The sequence below is a fragment of the Punica granatum genome, chromosome 2 (assembly GCF_007655135.1).
Source record: "Punica granatum isolate Tunisia-2019 chromosome 2, ASM765513v2, whole genome shotgun sequence".
In the NCBI taxonomy this organism is placed as follows: domain Eukaryota; kingdom Viridiplantae; phylum Streptophyta; class Magnoliopsida; order Myrtales; family Lythraceae; genus Punica; species Punica granatum.
In genome coordinates this window covers 18,880,246-18,895,658 of record NC_045128.1, presented here as the reverse complement: position 1 = coordinate 18,895,658, position 15,413 = coordinate 18,880,246, and positions in this window count along the sequence as shown.

Below are 15,413 nucleotides of genomic sequence, written 5' to 3'. Positions count from 1 at the left end.
GCTTGGCTTGGCTAGGCTGTGGGTCCCATCCGATTAGGAGAAAAGCCGGCAAACGCTTGAGACTTGATTGAGCTCGCGTCCGACCTCCGATGTCCAAATAATTTGAAGATTTGGAATGCTTGGACTACAAGGATTTGAGCGAGCCCAATATCGCCATGCGTCGCGTGAACGAACGTTCGGGCGACTCGGCGCCTCGGGAGTCGGTTTCGCCCCGTTTGGACGTTCGGAGTGGAATTTAGCGCCCCTCGACCCCCGATTGACCTTTGTGCATCCTTGCATTTGTTTTGACGATCCTTTTGCCCCGCGGGGGATCGTTGGCCCGTTGTCCTCGGTCGGGACCGTTGGCCCGGGAAGGCCTAGGGACTTCGACCGGGATTTTCTCAGTGTGCCCTGAATGCCTTGAGGTGCTTGGAGGTTATCGTGAGGTACTCAGAGATCGTTGTGGTCTCTGCTTTCCGTGGAAATACCCGAAGGTTCACCGGGAGGCGTTCGTGATCACTGAAGCGTACTTCGGGAGATCGAGCCGAGTTCCGGAAGGTTGTCTGAAACTTGTTCCCCGGCCCTGGTGGTCCCTGGGCGCCTGTAGACCCGTTTTGAGGGGCCGTTTGCTTGTCAGTGGAGCGAACCCCGGGAGCTCTGTCAGAAAAGGCGTCCGTGGGGGATCGGGGTGTCCCGGCTTAAGCAGGATGTCCCGGAAATGCGCCCGGACGTGTCATTGGTCATTTTGGCACTGGGAGGGATTTTTGGAGCCCCATATTGGGCACCTTTCGGTGCTTCGGTGACTCAGTGATGAATAGTGCCACAGTGCCAGCTCCGTTGTTTTCGGGATTCCTCGTTCGTCTGTTCTTCTGACTGCTTTCTTCCGCCTTTCTCGGTGGACCGTGTTTTTCTTTATTGTTCATGACCCCGTGCCCGCCTATTTGCCTCCGATTGCCGGGCGATGAATAGTGTCCCGAGCTTCAATCGGGAATCCTTGTGCGGGAAGCCGGTGGGCCAAAATGGGGTGCTGACAGTAGCAAAAGGTGAGCATTCGTGTGAGAAAAATTAAATAAAATACCTCGCTAGGTTATCACGCATCTCGCGGCCTAGGCAAAAGTTAGGGGACAATGTCGGCTCGACCACGAAAGAAAGGCAACACTTCTCCGTGAAGCTACACCGAGTAGTGGTTCAGCATCTTCCAATACAAGCAAACTCTCTTCGACTCTCCAGGCTCGAGACTCGCCCCGGAATGGGGTCGAATCGACGTATCCTTGGCTTGGAGGATCCCATAAGATCCCTCCCCTTTACCTTTACTCATGTAATTCTACGGGTTACCCATCTCAGAAAAGCCATTCCCCGATAAGGACACGGCCGCCTTCCAAATGGCCACCAATGTCATATCCCCGATACATCTTTACATAGATTCCTTTTACGCATCGTAGTCTCAACGATTTCACGTGGCTGACATCCTTTGCAGGCCTCTCTTTTCAAAGTGCAGGCGCGATCGTGAACCTCAAAGGATGCCCCCCGCCGACGGACCCATGGCTGCCTCACACGGCAGGTCGTGCCCTCAAGGCGCCGGAAAGCGTCAAGGGATGCGCCACACCATCTAAGCCAACAATGTTCAAAGAAGAACAAACGATAGGAGATCATCATCAGTCACCGCACATGAGGCGGTTCAAACCCAAACCCCAAGCGAGCCATACCACATAGCGCTTTCCGGACTGGATTCCGGTCATTCAGGTCCATCCTGGTCACATTCGGGTCCATCCCGGTCATTCAGGTCCATCCTGGTCACATTCGGGTCCATCCCGGTCATTCAAGTCCATCCTGGTCACATTCGAGTCCATCCCGGTCATTCAGGTCCACCCTGGTCACATTCAGGTCCATCATGGTCACATTCGGGTCCATCCCGGTCATTCAGGTTCATCCTGGTCACATTCGGGTCCATCCCGGTCATTCTGGTCCACCCTGGTCACATTCGAGTCCATCCCGATCATTCGGGTCCATCTCGGTCATTCAGGTCCATCCTGGTCTCATTCAGGTCCTTCCGATCATTCGGGTCCTTCCGGTCTAAATTCTGGTCACTCAGGTCCTTCCGGTCGTTAGGGCCCATTCGGCCTAGATTCCGTTCGTTCGGTTCCAACCGGTCTAAATTTCGGTCATTCGGGTCCGTCCGAGCTAAATTTCGGTCATTCGGATCCTTCCGGTCTAAATTCCGGTCATTCAGGGTCCATTCGGTCAAAATTCCGGTCATTCGGGTCCATCCGGTCTAAATTCCGGTCATTCGGGTCCATCCGGTCTAAATTCCGATCATTCGGGTCCATCCCGGTCTCATTCAGGTCTATCCTAGTTCACATGCATTCGGGTCTGTCCCGGTCTCATTCAGGTCTATCCTGGTTCACATGCATTCGGGTCTATCCCGGTCTCATTAAGGTCTATCCTGGTTCACATGCATTCGGGTCTATCCCGGTCTCATTCAGGTCTATCCTGGTTCACATGCATTCGGGTCTATCCCGGTCTCATTCAGGTCTATCCCGGTCTCATTCAGGTCTATCCTGGTTCATGTCTATCCCGGTCTCATTCAGGTCTATCCTGGTTCATGTGCATTCGGGTCTATCCCGGTCTCATTCAGGTCTATCCTGGTTCATATGCATTCGGGTCTATCCCGGCCACATTCAGGTCTATCCTGGTTCATCTACATTCAGGTCCATCCCGGTATCCTTCGGGTCCATCCCGGTTCTAATTTCCCGCACAATGTCCCAATATATCCAAGCAAGGCACGAGCAGCCACGGGAAGCAGCATCAGAGCAGTCGCCGGGCCCAAAAAGGGGGTGCTTCTTATAATCTTTGGCTACATCCTCTAACAGAGCATGCAACCAAAGAGGGGCAAGCTGTCAGCACCCCATTTTGGCCCACCGGCTCCCTACATTAGAACCTCCGACCGAAGCCCGGGTTATTATTCATCACCCGACGATCAGAGGCGAATATGCGGACGTGAAATCATGAAATACGGGAGAGGAACACGATCCAACGAGAAAACAGGGAAGAGCAATCAGAAAGACAAACAGACGACAAATCTCAGTCAATAGGAGCTGGCACTGCGGCACTATTCATCACTGAATCACCAAAGCACCGAAAGGTACCCAATATGGGACTCTAAAAATCCCTTCAGGGCCAAAATGACCAATGACGCATCCGGACGCATTTCGGAGGTGTCCTGCTTAAGCCGGGACACCTCCAGCCTCCCACGGACGCCCTTTCTAACAGGGCTCCCGGGGCCCGGTCCACTGACAAGTAAACAGCACCCCGAAAAGAGCCTACAAGCAACCAGGGACCACCGGGGTTGTGGAACAAGCTTCAGACGACCTTTCGAAACTCTAGAGGGCCCCCCGAGGGACGTTTCAGTGGTAGCAAACGCCTCCTGGTGAATCTTCGGGGCACATTCACAGAAAACAGAGATCGCAGCGATCCTCGAACTCCTCAAGACATTCGGGGAACACTGAGAGAGCCTCGGTCACAAGTCCCCAACGGTCCTCGGTCAAGAACGACGAGCCAACAATCCCACACGGGACAAAAGAGTCACCAAAACGAACATTAAGATGCACAAAGGGCAATCGGAGACCGGGGACGCTCAACTCCACTCCGAACGTTCGAACAGGGCAAAACCGACTCTCGAGGCGCCGAGCTGCCCGAACATGCGTTCACACGACATATGGCGATATTAGGTTCATTCGAGTCCTCTTCGTTCAAGCATTCCAAATTTATAAATTAATCGGACATCGGAGATCGGATGCGCGTTCAATCGAGTCTCAAGCTTTTCCCGGCTTTTCTCTTAATCGAATGGGACCCACAGCTCAGCCAAGCCAAGCCATCAAGCCATGGCTCAACCCTAAGCCGCGGCTCAAACCCATGGCTTCGATTTGACCACCCCAAGCCACGGCTAATTCCCCTTGGCCGGCGGCTCCAACTCCTCTCCTTCTTCCCTCCACCACAAATTTGAAATTCTTCTTACACACTTACATCAATCACCTCCCATCACTCCCCATCACTCAACCTCTTGCTTCCCCTACACTCAACATGACCCAAACCCCTCCCTAATCTCCATCAATTTTTGGCAGCCCTCACTTAGGCTCTCTAACCACACTTAATTTCCCTTAATCGAGCCGTTAAGCTAGCCTATAAAGCCCCATTCATCATTAAGCTTAATCACTTCTTCAATTCCACTCTCTCTCAAGCCAACTTCTCTCAAGAATTCTCTCAAACTCCAGCCCTCTCCCCCAGCTCGGCACAGCCCATCCCAGGGCCGGAACCGGCCAAAATCACCGGAAAACCGCCCGGTATTCCGGTAACCACCCGACCCGACTTAAACCAAAAATCACCAAACTCCCTAGCCTACATATTTCCCACCCGCTAAGTCCATTTCCGGGCTTAGTTTTTCCATTTGAGGCCCCCAACATCACGTTCCAGCCGCAAGAGCAATCGAGTCCCTAGACGTTACCGGGTGCACACCGAGCCCTCTACGCGTGCCGTTTCGTTCCACGACTTTGCCGAGTCGTGCCATCACATTCAAAGGGTTCCTCACAACCCTCACCCTCCCCCGTGAAGAGGTGGTCACGGTCCGAGGGCCGATCAACCGTGCACAACCATCGTTCATCCGTTTCTCCTTTACCGGGTTCTTCACGTTCTTTTACCGAACTTTCTCTCATATTTTCAAGCTTGTCCAGGGCTTGGCACGTTCAGGACTACCCACGGGCGTCTAGATCTGTCTCTTAGGAGTCCAACGAGCTCGATCTCGCACCGTGCCGACCCATTTTCCCGAAACTGCCGCGGCTGCGCGCCCCCTCTCGGGTCATTCCACCCGTAGCTCAACCTGAGTCTCGCGACTCCCACAGCCGCTTCCCCGACTCTTTTCCTCTTGTAACGAGGCTAGGTAACATCCCTTTATAACTTAGAGAAGTTAGGATCTTCGATCTTTACTTGTGTGAAGTGTTTATGCGTCTTAAGGGTTCGGGATGCATGAAAGGTTGCGTTTTTTTTCTTCCCTCCGGATCCATGCTCCCATGCACGCCATACATCGTCACACGTACACTTCTTTTATTATTCACGTTCATACATCGTGTTGACATGCATGTCTAACGTAGGGAGGGTCGGATCCGAGTGGAGGAGATCGGCATGGACTCGAGGAGGCCCTAGAGCCTCTCGACCGAACCTCACGGAGGAAGGCCGTAAGCCTCTTCGGCCACCTAGGGTCCATGACCCTCTTCTCTTCCCGGATTAAGCCCTCTCTAGGTGTGGGAAGTCTTTAACCGTGGCTAAGTAGCGGTCAAATGAAAGGAGGTGGTTCGAATCCAGGTGAAAGAGACTCCCTAGGCCACGGGGGAGCCATGGGACTCTCGGCCTAGTCTCAAGGGAGAGACCCGTGAGCCTCCTTGGCTTGTTCGGGGTTAGGGCGGTCTCTTTTCCCTCGAAACGAGCCGACTCCTACGTAGTTTTACCATTAATCGCACGTAGCACGTTATGCATGACGGGAAAAGACCCGTATCGGGGCCGGAGAAACCCTCCCGACCCGTGTGAGCCATGGAAGCTCACGGCCACCCTTGATGGATGTCGCCGAGAGCTTCCTTGGACCACACGAGTCCGGGAAGTTTTCTTCCGCTCCGAGACGAACCAATTCCTGTGTTTTATCCGTTTCGTTATTGTGCGCACCTGAATTTTAATCTCGTCGGGGCACGCACTCGCGAAGCCTATGCAACGCGGCTTGGGGGTGTCCACCTTCCCGGGGACGCGCGACGGACACGCGTGAGAAGGAGTCGCCACTTACTGTTTATGACCCGTAGGTCGAAGGCCGTTGAGTCGCCCGGGTCTAGGGGTACGGGGTACACCTAAATGCTAGGGCAATGGTCGTGCAGAACCGAAAATTCCGAATTCGGGGGTTCTATTACTTGCGGGCCTATATCCCGCACGCCCTTTCGGTACTTTAGTTTGCTAGGCTTGCCGTTTTGTTTATTTACCGCGTGATTTAGGGTTGCACTTGACTCGCCCGTTTTGACACCGTAAAGTCGATGAATTGATCAAGTTGGGCCAAGAATCCGAAAGATGAGTAGGCTTGTGCTTCGAGGAATCGGTTCACTATCTTAGCGTTACAGTTCATCGAACCGTGATGGTCGATTCCCTGCGCGAACCGAAACCACGAGTATTCGAGCTTACTCATCTCTTGGTAACAATAGACCGACTTGACCAGTTCGACACTCGGACCTCTCGCTCGCCGATCGGGGATCCTTACAAATGAATGAGTGAGTGTATAGATAAAATCCTCACAATGTTCTCTCGAATAATTACCTAGTGTAACTGAATAAGTAAATGGATCCCGATCGGTATGCTTTGGGCCAATATTCCACTCCGGCTCACCGTGTGTTTTGAATAACCGATAAATGAATTAAGGCAACGCGGGCTCAAGGAGCCGGGGGTTGGGTCCGATCGAACCAATGGTCTGCAAGAGAACTGGTTGATTCCCGCTGTAACCGTCGGACCGACCGAGCTCCCGGGTGATGTCTAAACACGTTTCACACATCCAGTCCAAATTGCCTTCCACATAGGCCATGTTTGGAGTATGATGGTGAATCGAGGCTAGATCCCATTCCGCACTCGGGTTGCGCGCGCTTAGTGAGTTAGGAGGCGTTGGACCTCGTGTTCGGTGGTTTGAGGCGTTGGACCCCGTGTATTACGTAACCTATGGGTTCGGACCCAAAACGCAACAAATTAGCAAAGACAAATGGAAGACGGAAGAAAAATGATAAAACTGACGAAAAACAGACAATAACTGACAAATACCGGTGAATACAAACAAGTGGTGTATTAAGTCGAGTGTACGTGATTAAATCAGTTATTAACCGGGGTTGAGTAACAAACAAAGTATCTAACCTAGGCAAACATAGATGGTGGGCTAGAATTTGGTTCTAAGCCAATTATGTGTGTGAACTTGTTTTAGAACTCTTATTCAGTTAGGTGTCACTACGGTTTCACCGAATTAGCCAAACTCGTATTTTGACTCTAGATTGGAATCTAGCATTCCACCTATCCATTATCTAATGTTTGATTAAGTCAAATACATGATTAATCCGGTTCTTTGTGTTTCGCAACAGAAATAAAATGTTCACCACCGAATCTACGATAGGAAGATAGAAACACCGAAAGTGAACGGAATGGGCCGTACGAATGAAACTCGCACCCGAACGGGTTGCCCTTTTTCGTCCATAAATCGAGGTGTTTCGGTCTCCCTAACGCCTAGAATGTCGGCGAATCACGAAATGATGGTCATGCCCTTTGAACGGTAAAACGTGTAGGGCGTATATGTGGAAGTTGGGATCGCATGACACAAAGAGGTCCAAAGAGGACTCGCGCACTTAGACATGAGCCTCCTCAAATCGGGCCTTGACTCGAGTCATAGCGCACGAGTGCTCCCTAGACACTAATTCTATTCGTGTTATGTGTCTCGATATTTTGAAATTGTGAATTTTAAAAGGGCATTCTCACCGTTTAGTGATTCGTCGACGCGTTTACGAGTTGATATTCGATTTATCCGATTTCTTAGGCCGAGTGGTTCATTTAGCTGAATGGTACGTCCCGTTTCCCGTTTGTGAAGTGGTTTAATGATTGAGACCGCGAACCTCAATTGTTATGGATCAATGAAATGATTGTTCGATATTAACGTACCTAGCATACGAATTAACATGAAACCAATGATTAAATGAAAATTGTGATTACAATCAATTCCAAGAATCGGTTTTAACCATTTCTTGCATGCGTAAAACGTCATACATGATAATAACACACATTCTATAAAGCCGATGCCGCCATGATCTTGGGTGCGCAAACAAGCACATAATGCAAACGCAAATATCGTATTTAAAGGGAATCGATAAAACGGTGTCGGCTCATGCAACAACGAAATAAAATAAAATAAAATAAATACGGGAACCGACTTATTTCGGGGCGAAAGAGAGCTCCTTGGACCCGTGTGGTTCCAGGAAACTCTCGGCCACGTCCCATGGGGAATAACCGTGAGTTTCCGTGGCTTACACTGGTCAAGGCGACCTCTTCAACCCCGACTTAAGTTTTTTCCCGTCATGTTAACACATTACACGCGGAAATCGATGACAAAGGCATGGGAACCGGCTAGTTTTGGGGAAAAGAGACCGTCCTAGCCTCGGGTAAGTCAAGGGAGTTCACGGGTCCCTCCCTTGGGACTAGACCGTGGGCTCCCATGACTCTACCGTGGCCAAGGGGTCTCTCCTATCTCGATCCAAGCCGTTTCCTATCATGATACATGCATTTATACGTCATACGGGTATAATACGGAGAGTAAACGTGCATGAAATTGCATGGTAGTGCATGGAATCGCATGAAGACCCTAGTTTACGTGCAACATGTGTATTAACAATTTATCACCCCATAACAAGTGGAAATCGGAGACCTAGACCCATTTAATTCGTAGAGAAATGTTACCTAGCCTCGGAACATGAGGAAAGAGTCGGAGAAGTGGCAAAGGGAGTCGGGAGACTCGGCTGGAACGAACAGACCCGAACCGGTGCAGTCGGGTCGACTGGCAGACCCGACTGGCAGTCCGGCTTGTCAGGGCTGTACCGGTTGATCGGGATGGAATTTTCATGCGGGGCCAGTTGCGTTGGATTCCCAAGAGACTAAGGATCATGCCTGTGATGGTTTCCGAAGGAGAGCATGTGTAGATTTTCTGGAAATCGAAAACAAAGTGGGGTCAGTAAAAAAAAGACAGACCCAGTCGAGTCAAAACAAACCCGACTGGCACCCGATGAAGAAATGGCTCCACAGGAGGCTCCCGGTGGTCATTTGATGCAAGGTCGGTGGCATTGGACTCCTAACTGACTGAGGATCACGGTGATAGGTGGCTAGTAATGAGGTTCAATCTGAGCTGACCTGTATGTTCCTGTAAAGTTCGGGTTAGAAAAGAAAACCAAAGGAACAGACCCGACTGGGCTGTTTGGGTTGAAACGGCTGCAAAGGGGGCTCCGGGTGTTGCACTAAGCTGGCTTGAGTTCATCCGACTCCTAAGGGACTGCTTGAAGCATCTATGATGAACTGATAGAGTGCCAAGACTCGAGCAAACCCGGAAACTCAAAGAAAAACCGGTAAAAATTGTAAAGAAAAACTGAAATGGAAGAAAAGAGGCAAATGGTGGTTGTGCACGGTTGATTGGCCCTCGGCACGTGACCACCTTGTCACGAGGGAGAGTGAGGGTCGTGAGGAACCCCTAGGAAGTGATGGTACGACTCGCCATGGTCGTGGGAAGAAATGGCGTGCCGAGGATCCCGGGGTGGCTATGAAAACCCGTTTCTGTACTGTTTCTGTTACCTGCTGAAACGGTATGTTGGAAGCTTCGAATGCTAAAACTAAGTTTGGAAATGGATTTAGAAGGTTGAAAACATGTGGGGTAAGAAGTTTGGTTAAGGCTCGGGCAAAGTCGGGGGGCGGGACTCGCCTAGGAACCAGGAAAGTACCTAGAGACCCGATTCTGGAATGTTCTATATCTGCATGCTGGGAGCTTCAAATGCCAAAACTAACATCGGAAATGGACTTGGGAGGTCAAGTACGTGTGGGATATGAAGTTTGGTCAAGTTTGGTTCGGGTTGAGTGGCGGTCGCCGGAAAACGGTTGAGTTTTCCGGTAATTTTGGCCTTGAACCGGGCTGTGCTTGGGCTGTGCGATTTCTGGAAAATGCTGAAGTTGAGAGGGCTTAGAGAGGGTTTCCTAGAGTGAGAAAGCTAGAAAGATGATGGAAGTTGAGTTGTGATTAAGTTAATGACCCAATGCACTTATAAAAGCAAGCTTAATGACAAGATTAAGTGGAGTTAAGTGCAATTAAGTGGTGCTTAGGGGATCCGAATTTTTGGAGGGAAGATTAGGGTGGGGAAGTTGTCTTGAAAGGTAATGGGAGGTGATGGATGGGAGAAGGGAAGTGATGGGTGTAAGAAGATATTTTGAAAATGTGTGGTGGAGGCTCATTTGGCTTGTCTTTAGAGGAGAGCCATGGCTCGCGGCTTGGCCTGGCTCGGCTCGGCTCGGCTTGGCTAGCTCAAGGGTCCCACTTGATTAGGAAGAAAGCCGGAAGAAGCTCGGGGCTTGATTGATCACGCATTCGATTTCCGTGGTTCACTTGAACGACGAATTATCGATGTACGCGCGACTACGATTTTAATGAGCCTAATATTGACATTCTTCGTATGGGTGAATGCTCAGGCGTCCTGGGGACTCGAAAGCCGGTTTCACTCCGTTTGGATAATCAGAGTGAAGTTGTCCATTTCTATCGCTCGTTCGCGCTTCTACGTGCTGTACTGCTCGTGTCGCCGTGCTTTGTGCTTTGGACAGAACGGTTTACTTGTCGGCCCCGGCTGGAAATCGATATCCGAAGGCGTCCTAGGAATTCGCAAACGGGGCTTTCTTAGTGTTTCACGAGTGTTCTGATGTGTTCAGAGACCATTGTGATCTCCGTTTGTCGAAAACGAGTCCCAAAGGCTTGCCGGGAGGCGTTTATGACCATTAAAACGTCACTCGGGAGCTCGGTATGATTTGCTTGGTTCGAGCTGATATGATTTCTTGGACCCTAAGGTTTGCTGGGAGTGGGTGGTGCAAAGCTTGGACGTTAACATTTCCTCGAATGAGCTCTAAGTGCAAGATTCCGCTTGAAAGGGGCCCTTTTGTTGCCGAAATGGTACCCAGGAAACCTAAATGGATTGTGCAATGCGATCAGGGTTTGTTTTCCCAGGCATTGAGGTCCTTGGGATTGGTTGGCGCGGATTTTGTGCACTGACAGTTCATTAAAGGGGCTTTGGCCACGTTTTCTGTGCAAAAAGGGGCCCTTTCTCCTGGTCGGGATCCACTCGGGAGACCAAGATGAACTCCGAAAGGCAATCTGAAACTTGTTCCTTGGTCCCGGTGGTCCTTGGGTGTGTGCAGGCCTATTTCCGGGTGCCGTTTATCTGTTTGTGAATCGGGCCTCCCGGAGCCCCGTTAGAAAAGACGTCCGTGAGAGTTTGGGGGACGCCCCGGCCTAAGCAGGACATCTCCGAAATGCGCCCGGATGCGTCATTGGTCACTTTGGCACCGGGAGGGATTTTTAGAGTCCCATATTGGGCACCTTTCGAGGCTTCGGTGATTTGGTGATGAATAGTGCCACGGTGCCAGCTCCGCCGTTTTCGGGATTCCTTGTTTGTCTGTTCTTCTGACGGCTCTTCTCCGCTTTTCTCGGTGGACCATGCTTTTCTCCCACAATCCATGACTCTGTGCCCGCATGTTTGCCTCCGGTTTCCCGATTGTGAATAGTGTCCCTAGCTTTGGTCGGAAGTCCTCCGTTGGAGCCGGTGGACCAAAATGGGGTGCTGACAGTTATTATTCGAGTCGATGCCATCTTGTTGTCTCCGCTTAAATGCTTCATTCGTGCGTGTTTGTATGATGTTTCTTTCTTGGATATCTCATATGTTTACTCGTAAATCGTGGTCGTATCGATGTTAATCTAGCGAAATATGTGTTATTCTCAATGTGTATGTTATTTGTTGCATGCAAAGGGGCGGTTAGGAACGACGTGAAAGACCCACCGAAACTCGAATCGGGTCAAGGAGTATTCGGCCTCTCGCCCATGAGAGGTGGCCGAATCATCCGTGACCTCTTTGGAGTCTCGGTTGGTCTCCCCGTCCTTCCGAGGCCGATCCTTTGAATTGTTCGTAATTACATTTTCGTTTAATCGTTGTCCACGCATTCATTACTCATTAGAACATGTTAGATTCGAATATCCCTAGTCAAAACCGTAACCGTAACATGGAACAATAAATATCAAAGAATCCCACCAACGGGTTAAACGGGACGTACCATTCGGCTAATTAAAAACAATTGGGCAAATTGATTATTAATTCGTAAACGTATCGATGATTCACGGAATGGCGGGAATGCCCTTTTCCTTAAAAAGCCCACAATTTCAAAACACCAAGACGTGTAACACGAATAGAATCGACGTCTAGCGGGTACTCGCGTGCTACGACTCGAGTCCGGGCTCGATTTGAGGCGGCTCGAGTCGCGGCGCGCGAGTCCTCCCTAGACTTCTTCGTGTCACACGATCTTCAATTCGTACACGAACATCACACGTTTTATTATCCAAGGGCATAATCGTCATTCCGAGATTCACCAATATCCTAGGCATTAGGGAGTTGGAAACCCCTCGATCTATGGGCGAGAAAGGGCAACCCGTTCCGGTGCGAGTTTCATTCGCACGGCCCATTCCGTTCACTTTCGGTGTTTCTATCTTCCTATCGTAGATTCGGTGGTGAACATTTTATTTCAGTTACAAAATACAAGGAACCGGATTAATCGTGCACTCGACCTAAACAAACATTCGATAATGGATAGGCGGAATATTAGATTTCAATTTAGAGTCAAAACACAAGTTTGGTTAATTCGGTGAAACTGCAGTGACGCTTAACCGAATAAGAGCACTAAAACAAATCCACCCATATAATCGGCTTAGAACCACATTCTAGTCCACCATCTGTGTTTGCTTAGGCTATACACATTGTTTGCTAATCAACCTCGGTTAACAACTAATTAAATCACGTACATTCGACTTAACACACAACTTGTCTGTATTCACCGATACTCGTCAGTTATTGTCTGTTTTTCATCAGTTTGTTAGTTTTCTCCTGTTCTCTATCTACTTTTTGCTGATTTGTTGCGGTTCGGGCCCGAGCCTATAGGTTACGTGTTGCACGGGGTCCAAAGCCCTAAATCACCGAACACGAGGTCCAACGCCTCCTAATTCACCGAGCGCGTGCAACCCGAGTGCGGAATGGGATCTAGTCTCGATTCACCGTCACACTCCGAATACGGCCTATGTGGAAGGCAATTTGGATTGGGTGCGTGAAACGGGTTTAGATATCACCCGGGAGCTCGATCGGTCCAACGGTTACAGTGGGAATCAACCAGTTCACCTGCAAACCGTTGGATCGATCGGACCCAACCCCCGGCTCCTTGAGCCCGCGTTGCCTTAATTTGTTTATCGATTATTCAAAACACATGGTGAGCCGGAGCGGAATATTGGCCCAATGCAAACCGATCGGGATCCATTTACTTTATTCAGTTGTATTCTGTAATTATTCGAGTGTACATTGTGAGGACCTTATTTGTACATCTACTCATTCATTTGTAAGGATCCCCGATCGGCAAGTGAGAGGTCCGAGTGTCGAACCGGTCAAGTCGGTCCATTATTATCAAGAGATGAGTAAGCTCAAATGCTCGCGGTTTCGGTTCGCGCAGGGAATCAACCATCACGGTTCGATGAACTGTAACGCTAAGATAGTGAACCGATTCCTCGATGCACAAGCCTACTCATCTCTCGGATTCTTGGCCCAACTCGATCAATTCAACGACTTTAAGGTGTCAAAATGGGCGAGTCAAGTGCGACCCTAAATCACGCGGTAAATAAATGAAACGGCAAGCCTAGCACGTAATAGAACCTCCGAATTCAAAATTTTCGGTTCCGCATGACCATTGCCTTAGCATTTAGGTGTACCCCGTACCCCTAGACCCGGGCGACTCAACGGCCCTCGACCTACGGGTCGTAAACAGTAAGTGGCGACTCCTTCTCACGCGTGTCCGTCGCGCGTCCCCGGGAAGGTGGACACTCCCAAGCCGCGTTGCCTAGGCTTCGCGCATGCGTGCCCCGACGAGATTAAATTCGGGTGCGCACAGGGAATGTCCACCTTCCCGGGGACGCGCGACGGACGCGCGTGAGAAGGAGTCGCCACTTGCCATTTTACGACCCGAAGGTCAAGGGCCGGCAAGTTACCCGGGTCTAGGGGTACGAGGTACACCTAAATGCTAAGGCAATGGTCATACGGAACCGAAAATTCTGAATTCGGGGGTTCTATTACGTGTGGGCCTATATCCCGCACGCCCTTTCGGTACTCTAGTTTGCTAGGCTTGCCATTTTGTTTATTTACCACGTGATTTAGGGTTGCACTTGACTCGCCCGTTTTGACACCATAATGTCAATGAATTGATCAAGTTGGGCCAATGATCCGAAAGATGAGTAAGCTTGTGCGTCGAGGAATCGGTTCACTATCTTAGCGTTACAGTTCATCGAACCGTGATGGTCGATTCCCTGCGCGAACCAAAACCACGAGTATTCGAGCTTACTCATCTCTTGGTAACAATAGACCGACTTGACCGGTTTGACACTCGAACCTCTCGCTCGCCGATTGGGGATCCTTACAAATGAATGAGTGAATGTACAGATAAAATCCTCGCAATGTTCTCTCGAATAATTACAAAGTACGACTGAATAAGTAAATGGAACCCGATCGGTTTAAATTGGGCCAATATTCCATTCTGGCTCTCCGTGTATTTTGAATAACCGATAAATAAATTAAGGCAACGCGGGCTCGAAGAGCCGGGGGTCAGGTCCAATCGAACCGACAGTTTGCAGGAGAACCGATTAGTTCTCACTATAACCGTTGGACCGATCGAGCTCCCGGGTGATATGTAAACACGTTTCACACATCCAATCCAAATTGCCTTCCACATAGGCCACATTTGGAGTGTGATGGTGACTCGAGGCAAGATCCCATTCCGCACTCGGGTTGCACGCGCTCAGTGAGTTAGGAGGCGTTAGATCTCGTGTTCGGTGATTTGGGGCGTTGGGCCCCGTGCAACACGTAACCTATGGGCTCGAACCTGAACCACGACAAATCAGCAAAAGCAAATGGAAAACAGGAGAAAATTGACAAATATAGATAAATACAGACAAGTTGTATATTAAGTCGAATGTACTTGACTTAATCAATTATTAACCGGGGTTGATTAGCAAACAATGTATCTAACCTAGGCCAACAAAGAGGTGGGCTGGGATGTGGTTCTAGGCCAATTAAATGTGTGAATTTGTTTTAGAACTCTATTCTGTGAGGTATCACTGCGGTTTCACCGAATTCGCCAAACCCGTATTTTGACTCTAGATTAGAATCTAGCATTCCGCCTATCCATTATCTAATGTTTGATTAAGCCAAATGCATGATTAATCCGATTTTTCGTGTTTTGCGACAGAAATAAAATGCTCACTACCGAATCTACAATAGGGAGATAGAAACACCGAAAGTGAACGGAATAGGCCGTGCGAATGAAACTCGCACCCGAACGGGTCGCCCTTTTCCGTCCATAGATCGAGGTGTTTCCGACTCCCTAATGCCTAGGATATCGGTGAAGTGCGGAATGACGATTATGCCCTTGATCGGTAAAACGTGTGTAGTTAACATATAAATTAAAGATCGCGTGACACGAAGAGGTCTAAAAAGGACTCGCGCATCTTGACTCGAGCCGCCTCAAATTGGGCCCGGACTCGAGTCATAGTACGCGAG